Raw genomic sequence first — 14,827 nt, 5'->3', positions numbered from 1 at the left:
AGTGAACTGGAGGTGCCACCCCAGAGTCCACTCCAGTGGGACATAGATGGAGTGAACTGGAGGTGCCACCCTAGAGTCCACTCCAGTGGGACATAGATGGAGTGAACTGGAGGTGCCACCCCAGAGTCCACTCCAGTGGGACATAGATGGAGTGAACTGGAGGTGCCACCCTAGAGTCCACTCCAGTGGGACATAGATGGAGTGAACTGGAGGTGCCACCCTAGAGTCCACTCCAGTGGGACATAGATGGAGTGAACTGGAGGTGCCACCCTAGAGTCCACTCCAGTGGGACATAGATGGAGTGAACTGGAGGTGCCACCCTAGAGACTCTTTAGATAGCAGACTGGTTGGCTAGAGGCTTCCACTCAGTCATTTTTCTACTCCCTGTTGCACGAATCCTAAATGATCTTAAAATAAAAACCCGGAGTCAGATATTGGGGTAAATGCTGAAAGATCAGAGGAGACAAAGGAACAAGCCACAGCCACTTCCTACCTTTCCAACTCCATGAACTCTCTGACTGATTTCCTCTGAGTCCTTAGCCAAAAGGCCTCTAGTTCCTGTCTCCTCACACCTTATATGCCTTTCTCCGCCCAGCCATTTCACTTCCTATCTCAACCTTCCTAGTGCTGAGATTAATGGTGTGTGTGTACTTCCCAAATAACGGGATAAAGGTGTGTGCCACCACTGCCTGGCTCTGTTTCTCTCCTAGACTGGATCAATCTCATGTAGTCCAGGGTGGCCTTGAACTCACAGAGATCCAGATGGATCTCTGCCTCTTGAGTGCTAGAATTAAAGGTGTGTGCCACCACTACCTGCCCCCTATGTTTAACTCTGTGGCTGACTCTGTCCTCTGATCTTCAGGCAAGCTTTGTTTCTTAGATTACAAATATCACCACAACTCCCTGTTTAGATCATGGTGCTGCTCAAAGCCCTATGAGTTATGGACTTGATCCCCAATTGTAGGGCTATTAGAAGGTAGTGGAACCCTTAGGAGGTGGGGCTTGGTGGGAGGAAGCTAGGTCATTGGGACATGCCCTTAAGGGAGAAATCTTGGAGATAAGGGCATAAGCTATGTCCAGTGTGTCATCTTGAAACAACAAGGTGACAAATGAAGGTGACACACCAAGGATGGCTGGACTGAAAGACAGGAAGTGCTTGGCTCCTGATGACATCACAGTCTAGGTACCAACCAAGAATCTTCATCCCAAGTGGCTTGATGAGGGACCAAAGGGCTATACCATTGAATTCATGCCTTACCTGAGCCATCAGGGAAATCAAAGGAAGCATATTAACCCTTATGTAACCCCTGGGATTTCTCCAAGAGTCAAATGAGATAATGATGTCGAAAGCCTGGTGTAGTTCTGGTACAGGGAAGTCCCCAGTAAAGACAAGCTGCTGCTGTCATTGGCTTGTCCCTTCATGCTGGCAACAGTTCCATGTGTCCATGCTTGCCTCTCCTCTAGCCCCTGTCTCTTCGGGCACAAAGGCCACATCTTATTGACTCGCCATCTTCATTTTCTGCTGTGTGGCCTGGACTGTAGCGGCACTGATAATTTCCATAAAAAACAAATTATCTTTTGTTGGAGCATAACTCATAACTCTGCTCTTTTGTAACAACTTAGTTGAATTCAAGCTTATTTGAACTATCCAGAACAATAGCACAACAATGTTGTTACACAATGATGGAGACATAAATGTCTTACTCATGCTTGTAGATTTGGGCAGAACAAATGGTAAGTAAAACCTTTGCACCTCCACCCTACCTTCAGTAATTCACACTCAAGTTGGAAAGTACTTTGCTGCGATGCATGGAAGAGTAGCCTGGGAGTTGTCAGACCAGGAGGAACTCCAGGTTGCAGCAGGATGATGGAAGTAAATGGAGATGAAGAAAACACTCCACAGGAGATGTGGTGGCTAAAGGCTTGGAAGAGAGCAGGGTGGGGTTTCCTGGAGGACCAGCCTGCTGTCCTAGGTGTTCAGGCTCTTTCTGTGGGAATGGGTCCAGGTGGAAGGTTGGAAAGCTGGGTGGGAACTTTGACTGAGACACTATGTCCCACCTTCCAGGGAGACACTGAAGGCCTGAGAGCTGAGAGTGATGTAAGTGACATCCATGTAGACTAATCCAGAAGCCACACAGGGACTGTTTGCAAACTGAATGGAGCAGATAGGGAACCAATGAGCTGCCTGTGAAATAGACGCCCGTGGCTCTTCGAGCGGATCCTCCACAGCACAGGCAACAGTTCATTATTTGTGTTTCTTTCATCAGCTTCTTGACTGATGCCTGGTACCAGATGGGAAGCTCCATGAAAACAAAACTGCTGTGAGTCCTTACTCGAAGGCAGAGAATCCATGAATAGTTGCTGAAAGGTGAAGTAGGTCTGAAGGGACAGGTGTTTAACTGTTACCTTCTGCAGAATTGAGAACACTGTCAGCCTTGTAGATATAGTCACATACTGAGCAGATCAGTCAGTGCCCAGGCCTAGAAAGAACAGTGAGAACTCTTAGTTGGGTTCAGACTCCAGGATCTTTAAATGGAAGTGTCAATTTTGCTGCAGTTTGCTCTGTGGCCTTCGGAGATGCTCACCTTGCTTGGTTTCCTCTTAGCATGAAGTTGAGAGTCTTTGCACACTGGTTAGGCATGGGCTTTATGTCAAGACACGAAGCCAGGGCTTACTCCTCACTTTATCATTTAATCTTCAGGAAAGTTTTGAGAAGGCAGCCGAATACCCTGCCTGTGGGGCCATCTAGACTCTATATTTTCATATCTGGGTATCTTTGTCCCTGTGCCTCAGATTATTCATTTGCAAAGGTGGGTAATGCTATCTTTTAACATAATGATAATAGCCAGTCCCAAAAGTTGTATGCATTTGAGGGAGGTGTTACATCTTAAGACTGTCTCCCTATAACTTGGGGACTGGTATTTTCTTAATGTGATTTTCAAGTGTTTTCAAAATAAATTTATTTTTATGTGTACGAGCATCTTGCCTGTGTGTGTGTGTGTGTACCATGGGCATGCAGTACTGAGGAGGATATGTACGAGCATCTTGCCTCTGTGTGTGTGTGTGTGTGTGTGTGTGTGTGTGTGTGTGTGTGTGTGTGTACCATGGGCATGCAGTACTGAGGAGGATATGTACGAGCATCTTGCCTGTGTGTGTGTGTGTGTGTGTGTGTGTATGTGTGTGTGTATACACCATGGGCATGCAGTACTGAGGAGGATATGTACGAGCATCTTGCCTGTGTGTGTGTGTGTGTACACCATGGGCATGCAGTACTGAGGAGGACAGAAGAGAGGTTCAGAACCCCTGGATCTGGAGTTACAGATGGTTGTGAGATGCTGTGAGTGCTCCTCCAGGTTCTCTGAAGAGCAGCCAGTGCTCTTGGCCACTGAGCCATCTCTCCAGCCCCTGAATGTACTGTTGAAATCACTTCATTTTACATAACTTAAGTCTACAAATTTCAATAGGCCTTCAGCAGCTCCTTCATGGGAAAGTAGTGCCACTTGTGGTGTGTGGAAGGGAACTGAGAATGAATACTACCACACCACTTAACAACTGGTTACCATCTGAGAAATGCATTGAAATGATTCTGTCCTGGAACCAGCAGACTGTGGCTATACAAATCAGAAGGTCTAGGCCAACATCCTGGATGTGGCCACTTGATGACATCACCTGATGCTGGAAATACAAGACGGGAGGAGCTACTCCTGTTAGACCTGGCATAGTGTTTGGCAGTAGACGTTTAAAACACAGTTAAGAAGCAATGCACTGGAACTAGAGCAAGTGCAGTCAAGTGAGTCTCTACCCGCAGCCACTCACTGTCGCTACGGAGTCCAGAGTCCCAGGGACTGCACTTTGAGACATCTGGCAGTGTGGCTTTGCTTACAGCAGCCGCACCACAAGCATGTGAGCACTGAACCACACTGTGTCAGGACAACAGCGCTCAGCCATAGACACTTCGTGTGAGACCATTACCATATGTATGCCTTGTTGTTCAAGAAAGAGCAGACATTTGGAGACTGAGGAAGAAGAATCCTGAGTTCCAGGGCAGTTTGGCCTACCCGAGGAAGCTCCAGGACATGGTGAGGCTGTGTCAATCAAATAAAAACCCAACTGAACCCAGACAGAAGATGAGCACAAGCCTGGCTCTCCGGCAGAGGGCTGTGCCTGTGGGTCTCCTTGTCAACTGCAGACCTCCTTCTGCCGTGGCGAGGGAGGTGTGAAAGAGGCGGTTGTGCCCTACTGAAATAGAATCGAAAAGGTAGTAATTTCCTCTTTCTTCAGCGCACTGTCATTTAATACGAGGCCAAGTCTGCCGAGCAGACCCCTCCTGCGGTGGCCTCTCAGATGAAAGGCTATTTTCTTTGGGTTATAATGATGCAGGCCTCCAGGCAAGGCTGGCTGCTTTGCTGTTCCTGGGCTCCCTCCCCTCCTCAGCTGTACTTGATCTGGTACATTATCCTGGTAGCAGGAAAATCCACCCATTGCTTTAATCTGCAGCATCACAGAGGCATGTGCTTGAAAATCCCATCATTTTCTTTTCATCTTTAGTCCCCATTTTAACCACTTCATTTGCTGAGTTCCTGTGAGCTTCCTATTGATAATTGATAGATTGTTTCTTCCTTCTCAATTTCCTCTATTAGTTATTCCAGGAAGTTGATTTGTGTGTTGCGTGTAACTCAATAGTTTGGTGAATACTGGCTTGCTAGTGGGCCTGTGTAAATCAATCCTGTCCAGCAGGCCCTGGGATCAGGAAGCTATCAGGTTGCATCCTGGCAGGCTCCTCTTCCATGCAAGAGCCTATAGGGAAGCCTGGGGACTTCCTCCTGCATTAATGGCTAGGAGTGGCCATCTGTGAGAGATCATTGATGCCAGGCCTGGCTCCTCCTTCCAGCTGGGAACTCTCCCCCTGTCCAATAGAAATCGTTAGTTCTCTGATTTTTTTCTTTAAATGTGATTACATTTTAATGTACTTACTTTGTGTGTGTTGACAGGAGAAGGAATTCATGTCATAGCACATGTATGGCAGTTAGACGACTACTTTCAGGAGTTAGTTTTCCTTCTACCAGGTGTGGTCCAGGGACAGAACTCAGGACCTCAGTCTTGAGTGCAAGCATCTTTACCTGCTGCTAGGTGAGAACTATTAATAACAGAACAGTACTTCCAGATGCAACTGAGACACACACAGTTATTACCTACAGATTCCTTTAATGTGCCCAGCAGCCAAAAATAACCAGGTTAACAAAAAGCTAAAGGTCATACTTCAAATTTCAAAGATTTTTCATCTTTTAAAAGAGTATGTGTCTTAACCAGGCTTGGTGGCACACTCCTTTAACCCCAGCTCTCAGGATGCAGAGGCAGGTGAATGTCTGTGAGCTCGAGGCCAGCCTGGTATAGGGTGTGAGTTCCAGGACAACCAGGGCTACATTTTGAGACACTGTCTGAAAAAGCATTATTTATTGGTATTTTCACAGTGTATATGGTGCATTGAACATCTTCCCAACCTCCCTTTTCTCACCACACCCCCATTAGTCCCCTTTGGCTCCCTAGAAAGTCTTACTTCTATAGTCATATTATATATATATATATATATATATATATATATATATATATATATATATACCTGATTTTGTATCTGTGTAAGATCCAGGAACCGTAAATGAGGGAAAACATACAATATTTGTCTTTTGGGACTGGCTTAGTTCATTTAGTAAGACTGCAGCCAGCACCATCCACTTCCTGAAATGATGTAACTTGATGGGGTGTTTTACTGATTGGTCTGTATATGCTCAGAATTGTAAAGTTCTGTTCTTAAAAACAAGAATTTTAAAATTATACTGTGTGTGTGTGTGTGTGTGTGTGTGTGTGTGTGTGTGTGTGTGTGTGTTCAGGCCATGGCACACATGCAGCAGTCAGAGGACAACTTTTGGGAGTCAATTCTTTTCTTCCTTCACTTGGCTCTGAGGGACTGACCTCAATTACCCTGCTTGGCGGCAGTCTCCTTCAGTGTACCTGAGGCATCTGGCCCGCTGTAATGTCTTCTTGATGGTGCGTTTATTTAATGAGTACGAAATGACTGTCTGTGTCGGATAAGTTTGATTTTAAGTCTGTTTTGTTAGATACTGAACCAGTGACCCCTGCTTGTTCCCTTGTCCCCTCTGTTTGGGACACCCTTTCACACTCTTTCATCTGAAGGCTGTGTCTGTCTTTTATAGTGAGGTCCAGGGAAGACCTCGGTGTAGTAGGAGTTGGAGAGATGGCCCAGTGGGTAAGAGTGCTTACGCTCATCGGTTGCCATTGGGAAGGTAGATCGCCTCCCATGCTAGCTCAGGCAAGGGAGAACAAGTAAGCTCGGCACACCAAAGGACAGCAAGAAAGTAAGACAGACTGCCGAGGAGAAGGGAGAGAGGGGAGCTTGGGGCGTGAAAGTGACGAATGTCTGCTGCATAAGTGTATGAAACTGTTAAACAACATATTTTAAAGAAGCATTTGCCTTGTGAGTATGAGCACTGGTGTTTGAAGCTGCGTGTGCCTGAAACCACAGCATCAGAGGACAGAGGCAGGCGCATCTAGATGGTGAGCTGGCCAGCTAGCCTTTCCAAAATGACAAGCTTCTGGTTCCATAGGAGACCCTGTTTCAAGACTGTAACACAGAGAACAAAGGAAGACATCCAATGTCCTGCTTTGGCTTCTGATTTTGTACACGTGGACACATGCATTTACATGCTATATGCACGCACCTCCCCACACACAATAGAAAGAAGACCTTGACCTTAAAATTTCTTAGCAATTGTAGAAACAGAATGGGGGGTGGGGGAGGGACTCCCAATTTAGGAATCTCTGTTTCTAGAAGTGGAGTCAAATGTAGAGTGGTTGAAAGCAAAACAGTGATGTGTGCAGGGGAGGAAGGGAAGGGGTGGCTTACAAAGGGACACAGGGAGCTTCTGGGGGTGGGGGATGAGTTTACCATCTTGATTTTGATGGTATCTGTCAGAACTCATTCGATTGTGCTTTTACAGTGTGTCATGTATTAGCTGTCAATCATGCCCCAATAAAGCTCTAAACAATATCAGTCACTTCCTTTTTAGTGAGGCTTGAACAGAGTATTGAACAGGCTAGGTAAGTGCTGTACCACTGAGCCATATGCCCAGTTCTAATTCTTTTTTTTTTTTTTTTTTGAAAGAAAAAAAAGATAGTTTAAAACAATGTGCTGGAAGTGTTTCCAGACTGAAATTTATGAATGTAAGATATGTCTTTAGTCAAGAAGAAAAGATAGTGAGACTCTGTGGTTAAACCCAAGGGCCTCAGCAATCCCTGCACCCCGATGTCCACCTTGAAAGAAGACATACAGGCAACGACCTGGGAGGATGCCCTCAGCCTCCATCACAGCCTTCAGAGAGGTAAGTTTCCTTTAAAAATGGGGAAACACGGCTGATGAGATGATCAGCAGTTAAGAGAACAATACTGCATTTGCAGAGGACCTGAGTTTGGTTCCCAACAGCCACGTGATGGCTCATAACCACCTGTCACTCTAACCCCAGGGGCTTTGACCTAACATTTTTATTTTAGTGTTGAGGAAGCTGCCTTGGTACTGGGATCTGAACCTGGGTCCTCTACAAGAGCAGCAAGTGCTCTTAACCACTGAGCCGTCTCCCAGCCCTCCCTCTTACACACTTTAAATCAGCTCTAGTTTTCTTGTAGTACCCAAATGCAGTATAAATGCCAGGTACATAGTTGTCATATGATATTTAGGGAAGAAGGAATGAAGGATTGTGTGTTTTTCATATGTTTTTTTTCCCTAAATATTTTTAATTCACAGTTGGCTGAATTTGTTCATGTGTGACCTGTAAATGGGTGAGTTGCCTGTCATTCACTATGGCCAAATCCAGAGAAGAGGAGAGAGGGCAGATGTTGAAGCTGCAGAAAAGGGGAGAGCCCAAAGTCAAAGAGTCTTGTGAGCTAGGGAATGGCAGTACTAACACTTCTCATCATCTGATGATGTTAAACCCCACAGTAAGTTGAAAATAGCCAGAACATTTAACATACCTAACCTACTGTGCACCACAGCTTAGCCCCACCACCTTAGAACTGCAGTGCCGTCTGGGCATACTAAGTGCTTGGGCATTAATTACTGTTGTTGTTGTCACCTTGAACCTCAGAGCTGAGGAGTTCTCAAAAAAGTGAGATCTGTCCCGTACCCTCGGAGGCCACCTGCCAATCTAACACTCTGAGTAACCCTTATCGCTTGAGTCTGAACTGCTGTTCTGTTTGACCTAGAGTGTTCTGTTTGTTCCCCACAGCAAAGACTCTGACCAGCTTTTTATTCCTGTTGGCCATGTGTCCCAAGGATCCACAAGGACTTGCCTTCCTCTGCAAGTCCGCTGGGACTTTCATTCTGAACATAGAAAGAGACAAAAGGATCCACTTGCTTTTGTGACACTGCCCTGCCCGTTCCGGGCCTGGGCATCTAGGGATGACTCCAGCACAGAGCCTATCCTGGGAATCCTCCGAGTCAGGTATGAAGGGATTGGATGGATAATGACCTACTGAAGATGGATATAGCTGTGAGTATTTATAAACTGAGGAATTAAGATTTCATAGGGAAGTGGTGCCTCAATAGTGTTTATCAGTTCATAATTATGCAGTATTTCTTAGTGAGTGATAAATATGCATGGAAACAGTTGAAACTGTTCCAAGGTAGTCAGAATGAAGGCTATGTCTTCCTCTAAGTCCTGTCGATTTCCTCCCAGGTTTACCTTAGTGCCTGTGCTGTATCTGCACACATTCCTGTGACTATTGCTGATGCGGACTCAGCTTCAAAGCATACTCCGTGGTTTGATGTGATCAACGGCTGGGGGATCATCTGACATCAGTACGAAGTGATCCCTGTTATGATTATGGTTGGCCTCTGAGTCTGTGGGTCGGAAACACTTGGCTTGGACAAATATTGCTCTTCTATTGAACATGTACAGATGCTTCTCCTGTCATTTACTTAGCAATGTAGTGTAACAACTATTTATACAACATGTATATTGGATTACACATCATGTCATCTAGAGACGATTTAAAGCATATGGGAGGATGCACACAGAGTTTATGCAAATACTATAATTTCAACTCACCCAGGAGAGGTTCCTGTCCTGAGCATAAGGGCGGATAACTGGATATTTAATTGTATTTAATCAGAATCAGAGACACAATGACTGCTTGCTTTTGTTTTCAGCCTAAAAAATAACATATCAAGGAAGATCTTTGTAATTTCTTTGAGCACATGGATGAAACTGAACAGACAGCAAATTCTCATCAGGTGGGCTCTCTGGACCAAAGTGTGGGATGTTTTGAGAGCTGTTTTTAAGCTGCCTTTTTGATAGGGTGTATCAGTTTGCCACTCACAGCCAACTGGTGGAGTTGAGCAAGACTTGAAGGCATTTCAAGCAGTTTCCTTCTATCTCAGGAGAATCCTGGACTTCGAGGAAGTGGGAAAAAAAGAGGTAGGGGACACAGTCTATGTGTTGATGTGGGGCTAGAAGAACAGGGGAGAGCTCAGTGGTCCCCTATTCTGCAAGGGATCTTCAGCTCATGTATGAAGGTTTCAATAATATTGAAAGGTACCATTCACCAGGATTTTCTTACACATACACACCTATGGCAAAGTTTAATTTATAAATTAGACACAGATTTAAACAGAATACAATTACAACAATAACAACATATTGTTATAAATGTTATTTGAAAGTTATAAATCACTCATTTCTAGAATTTTTCTCTTGCTATTTTTTGAACTGATTGGCCACAGGTAACTAAGCTATATGGATAAGGAGCAAATGTTTTCAATGCAAGAAGGCTGGAACCAAACTGAAGGCTGAGGTTGGGCCAGGCCACCAGGGCCCAGATGTTCCATTCATGGATGTAGTGTTTCCCTGAATATGTTTGGAAGCCTGGAGAAGTTTCGGGGGAGCTAAACACACTTTTAGAACGGATCTGGCAAAGCGAGGATGGCTCCAGGGCATACTGGATAAGAGAATATTGTGATATGTGGTGAAAAATGATGAGATCTAAACTGAGGCAGAAGTTTTAAGAATCTAGAAGACAGCCAGGCAATGGTGGCGCACGCCTTTAATCCCAGCACTCGGGAGGCAGAGCCAGGTAGATCTTTGTGAGTTCGAGACCAGCCTGAGCTACCAAGTGAGTTCCAGGAAAGGCGCAAAGCTACACAGAGAAACCCTGTCTCAAAAAACCAAAAAAAAAAAAAAAAAAACTAGAAGAAATCATACTTTAAAAAATATTTATTTTTACAGTTGACATACACAATGTATGTATTTATAGGGAAAACTATTATCTGTCATCTATCATCTATCTAGCCATCTATCTATCTATCTATCTATCTATCTATCTATCTATCATCCATCTACCATCTATCTATCAATCATCTATCATTTGTCATGATTCATGAGGAGCCTTCTATCTCTTCAAACATTTATTACTTCCCATGTAAGTCTTCTAGTTAATTTGAAACATCTTATAAATTAATACATAGTTGCTCTACTGAGCTTACAGAAACAAAAGGTAATTCCTCTTCCTAACTATGTTTTTGTTTGAGACAGAGTACCTGAACTAGCCTTGCAGCCTCTATGTAGCGAAGGCTGGTTTTGAACTCTTGATCCTCCTGCCTCTACCTGCTAAGTGATGGTATTTTAGGTATGTGACATCATGCCCAGCTTCAAGCTGTAGTTTAGTGCCTATTACATGATCTCTCTCTCCACCCCATTTCTAAGTCTTCCTACTCTTTATGGACCACTTTTCTAAGTCTCTTCTTCCAGGAGATCAGCTCTTTTAGCTTCCACATATTGGTGAAATCATGTGGTACTTGTCATTTTTTTTTTTTTTGGATTCTGGCTTATTTTACTTTTCATGTTTCCCTTTAGTTCTGTCCATGTTGTTGTGAGGATTTAATTTATTTTTATGCCTGAATAGTATTTCATTATGTATATGTACCACATTTTCTTTATTTGTTCACTTGTCAATAAACCCTTTGATTGATTGCATATCTTGGCTATTGTGAATAATGCTTCAATAAACATGAGTGTGTAGACATTCCCGTGTGTATGTGTGTGTTTGTGTGTTCATGTGTGTCTGTGTCTGCCACAGCACATATGCGGAAGTTCAGTGATGTTGTGTAAGAGTTTCCTCTGAGATTTAAACATTTTTTTCCTACAGAGAAACTCTTTAAACAGGGGGTTAAACAACTTAAAATCCTCAGGAAGTTCCTGAAACTGACCAGATTCACTATGCCTCTCTCCCCCAACCCCTCAGGGTAAGAAATAAAGCTGCTAAGAGTTACTCTCAGACAAGCCAAGCTGCAAAAGAAGACTCCAAAACCAGACCAGTTGCCTGGGAGAAGCAGAAACCAACAGAGCTCCCCAGAAGTGGTTTAAACCAACTGAGTCACTTGGGAGGGACAGTCTTTAGCTCGTTGAGCTGCCTGTAGGCTGTTCAGTGTGCTTCAGGTTCCCAGTTTCTGTGAGATATCAACCATGACATGGTGAGCTTTGATGCTGCAGCTGTCTTTGAGTGATTTCTGCTCCTGTAAGTAACCCCTCACCATATTCCTGTAAGCAATCACAAATAAACTCACTGGTTCCCCAACTTGGACTTTGGTGGTATCTCACTTTGGTTGTGTGTTCTCTATCTGGAGTGAGTAGGCATGTGCTATGTCTCCCCAGGAGAAGTTTTGTCACACAACAAAGGTGGCTTGCTAGAGTTGGTTCTTTCCTTCTACCATGTGGGTCCCAGGAATTGAACTCAGGTCACCAGGCTTGGCAGCAAGTGCCCTTTCCCACTAACCCATCTTGGCATCATGCAGGTATCTCTTTAATGTAATGATCTTATCTCTTTTGAATAAATGCCTAGTAGTGGAATTATTTCATTATATTGCAGTTCTATTTTTAATTTCTTGAAGAAACACCAATTTATTTTCTGAAATGGCTGTACTAATTTGTATTGCTGACAGCCTGTAAGAAGGAGACCTGGTTAAGAGATTGGTTGGATAAACAATAACTTAATTTGCCTATTTTTTTCTGATTCCTTTTCACAAAAATTTAAATATTAAAAAAATTATCATCTTCATGTTTTCTGTAACTTCATAACACATCTTAATAGCACATTTGCATAGTATTATGGGATTGAAACAAGATGTAGTCAAGTTGGCATGGTGACTTAGGAGACTTGAATGTGGCTTTCTAGAAAGAATACTCAGTTGTTTGGAATGAGCAAAGAGAAGTAGGATGCCAAGAGCGGGATACCACTAGAGTTACGACATGCGTTTTGAGGGTTCATAAGAAGTCTCTCCTTTGTCAAAGGCATATGGAGCGAGAAGTCATTTCTCTATGGACATACCAAAAAAATTCTCATGGCTTGAAGAGAATTGCTTTTGCCCCTAAGAGTTATGGGCATACTTTATAGATGCTTATAGGCTTTCATAGGTGCTGTAGATATCGCTCTATATAAATAAAACACTGATTGGCCAATAGCCAGACAGGAAGTATAGGCAGGACTAACAGAGAGGAGAATGGAGGAAACAGGAAGGGAAAGGGGAGACTGCCTGGAGCTGCTGCCAGGAGAAGAAAGAAGTAAGTTACCAATAAGCCACGAGCCACGTGGCAAAGTATAGATTAATAAAAATGGGCTAAATGTAAGAGTAAGAGCTAGACAATGATAGGCCTGAGCTAATGGCCAAGCAGTTTAAATAATGTAAGAGTCTGTGTGTTTATTTTATAAGTGGGCTCTGGGACTGGTGGGACTTGGCGGGAGCTGGAGAGAAATTCTCCAGCTACACATAGGCACTTTATAGGTCAAGACTTCTAAGATTTCAAAAAGAGAAGATGGCCCAAGACCCAAGAACTGAGCCTGGTTATTCAAACTGTACACAGATCTGGGAGGTTCTGGGTACTTGGGGGACAGGAACTGGAGGCAAAGTGAAGTCTAGGGGAAGTCTGCACCCCTCAGGAGACCTAAGCACTAGGCTCTGCCTTCACAAAGAGCTGTGATTCCCCCTTAAAGTCCTCAGCAGACATTGGGGCTTTGGATCTGTGTTGACCTGAAGACTGAACAGTTTCTAATTAGTTGTATAGTGGTGGCTCAGTATTAATTCTCAAGATTAAAGATTATTGGATATTAAGGGTACAGGCATAAAGTCATCTTGGGAGATAGTTTGAAATAATGTAAAGGATGAAAGTAAGTTAATTTAAACTAGTGCTATGAACAAGCATTCTGGGTGGATCAAATGCAGGTGATCTGAGACCCTGAGAAATACTGCAGCACTTGAAAGACATTAATTGGGGATGATTCTAATATAATTATCAGGTAGAACAATTCTTAGACTCAGGAGGAGGACACTAACAAGCAATGAGCTCATGACTGAGATTAACTGTGTCAAAGTTCGCAACCATAAGAGTGAGAGTCTGACTTAGATGTGTGCAGAATTCAGCTAATGTGCCATGGGAGGGGCTAACTCAGTTCAACAAAGCGAACAAGACTCAGAGAATGATGCTCAATGGAATTCCACTCGTTTCAACAGAAGTGGCCCTGATGCTGGGTGCTAGAGACTCAGGGAGAGTTTGCTGGTAGCCCATAGGAGTTGATAACGGCTAGAAGTGAATGAGGGAAAAGGACTTCAAAATAGTAAGAGGGGACAAGAGGATGGGAGGAAGAGAGAAGAAGGAAGAGGAATAGAGAGAGATGTGGAATAGAAGGAAGAACGGACATTTCCTGAGTGATTTCTTTCAAGCATGCTAAACTGTGAGCCAAAGCACTCTAAAGTGCTACAGCAAATTCAAGGGAACACACACACACACACACACACACACACACACACACACACACACCACTATGTACACATGTAAACACTACTATTTCTAAGTCATCAGTACTTTCCTTTCAACGCTTCAGCTTTCAGGAATTGCTGTGATAAAACAAAATATCGTTTGCAAATTATACATGAAGCAGGAATTGAAGGTGGTGGCACTCCTCAGTTTCCCTGGGTGTGAGAAGTTGTAGAGTACCCAAAAGGAGCACATGTCCTTCCATAAGTGCAGGAATGCCTCTGTCTGCAGGCTCAGCATGCTTTGGTTCAATCCCAATTCAACCAGCCACCACACATCAAAGATATTTGAAGAGAACATTGAGTGTGCCCTTACACACACGTGTGCCCTAACACTCAGGCCATTTGCTCTTGTTACACCAGAATGTTCATGTTGTCAGGTATTACATGTCATCTAGAGATGGTTCAAGTGTAGTGGAAGATGTGTATCATCTATATGCAAATTCTGTGCCATTTAATGTAAAGGACTGGAACATTCCCAGGTTTTTGGTATCCATAAGTATCCTGGAATCAATCCTGAATGGATATAGAGGAACTGTCATTTTGCCTATTTACAAATGAAAAACGTCATTACCCTTTTGTTTATGTGAACTGTATTTTCCAAAGTTCAACTAAGTTCCTATGTCAGATGCTTGTTAAGCCATTTTTAGCTAACTGTTTAATGAAGGGAATGTTTACTTCTTTTTGCCTAGAGACATTATGAAATGCTAGACTAGGCTGGCCTCAAACTACTGATATCTGCCTGCCTCTGCTTCCCAAGTGCTGGGATTAAAGGTGTGCACCACCACCACCACCACCTGGCATTGAATTTTTTATAATTTAATTTTTAGATAACATTATTAGTTGGGTACTATTACTTTATTTTTGCTTTAGAGAAAATAGGACCCATGAAGAAGAACATCCTGCAGCTAGTTAATACTATTAGAAAAAGTGAATTTAGACAAGTCTGAC

The sequence above is a fragment of the Peromyscus eremicus genome, chromosome 5 (genome assembly GCF_949786415.1).
Source record: "Peromyscus eremicus chromosome 5, PerEre_H2_v1, whole genome shotgun sequence".
NCBI classification, from domain to species: Eukaryota; Metazoa; Chordata; class Mammalia; order Rodentia; family Cricetidae; genus Peromyscus; species Peromyscus eremicus.
The sequence above is the reverse complement of the archived record's forward strand: the minus strand, read 5'-3'. Positions refer to the sequence as shown.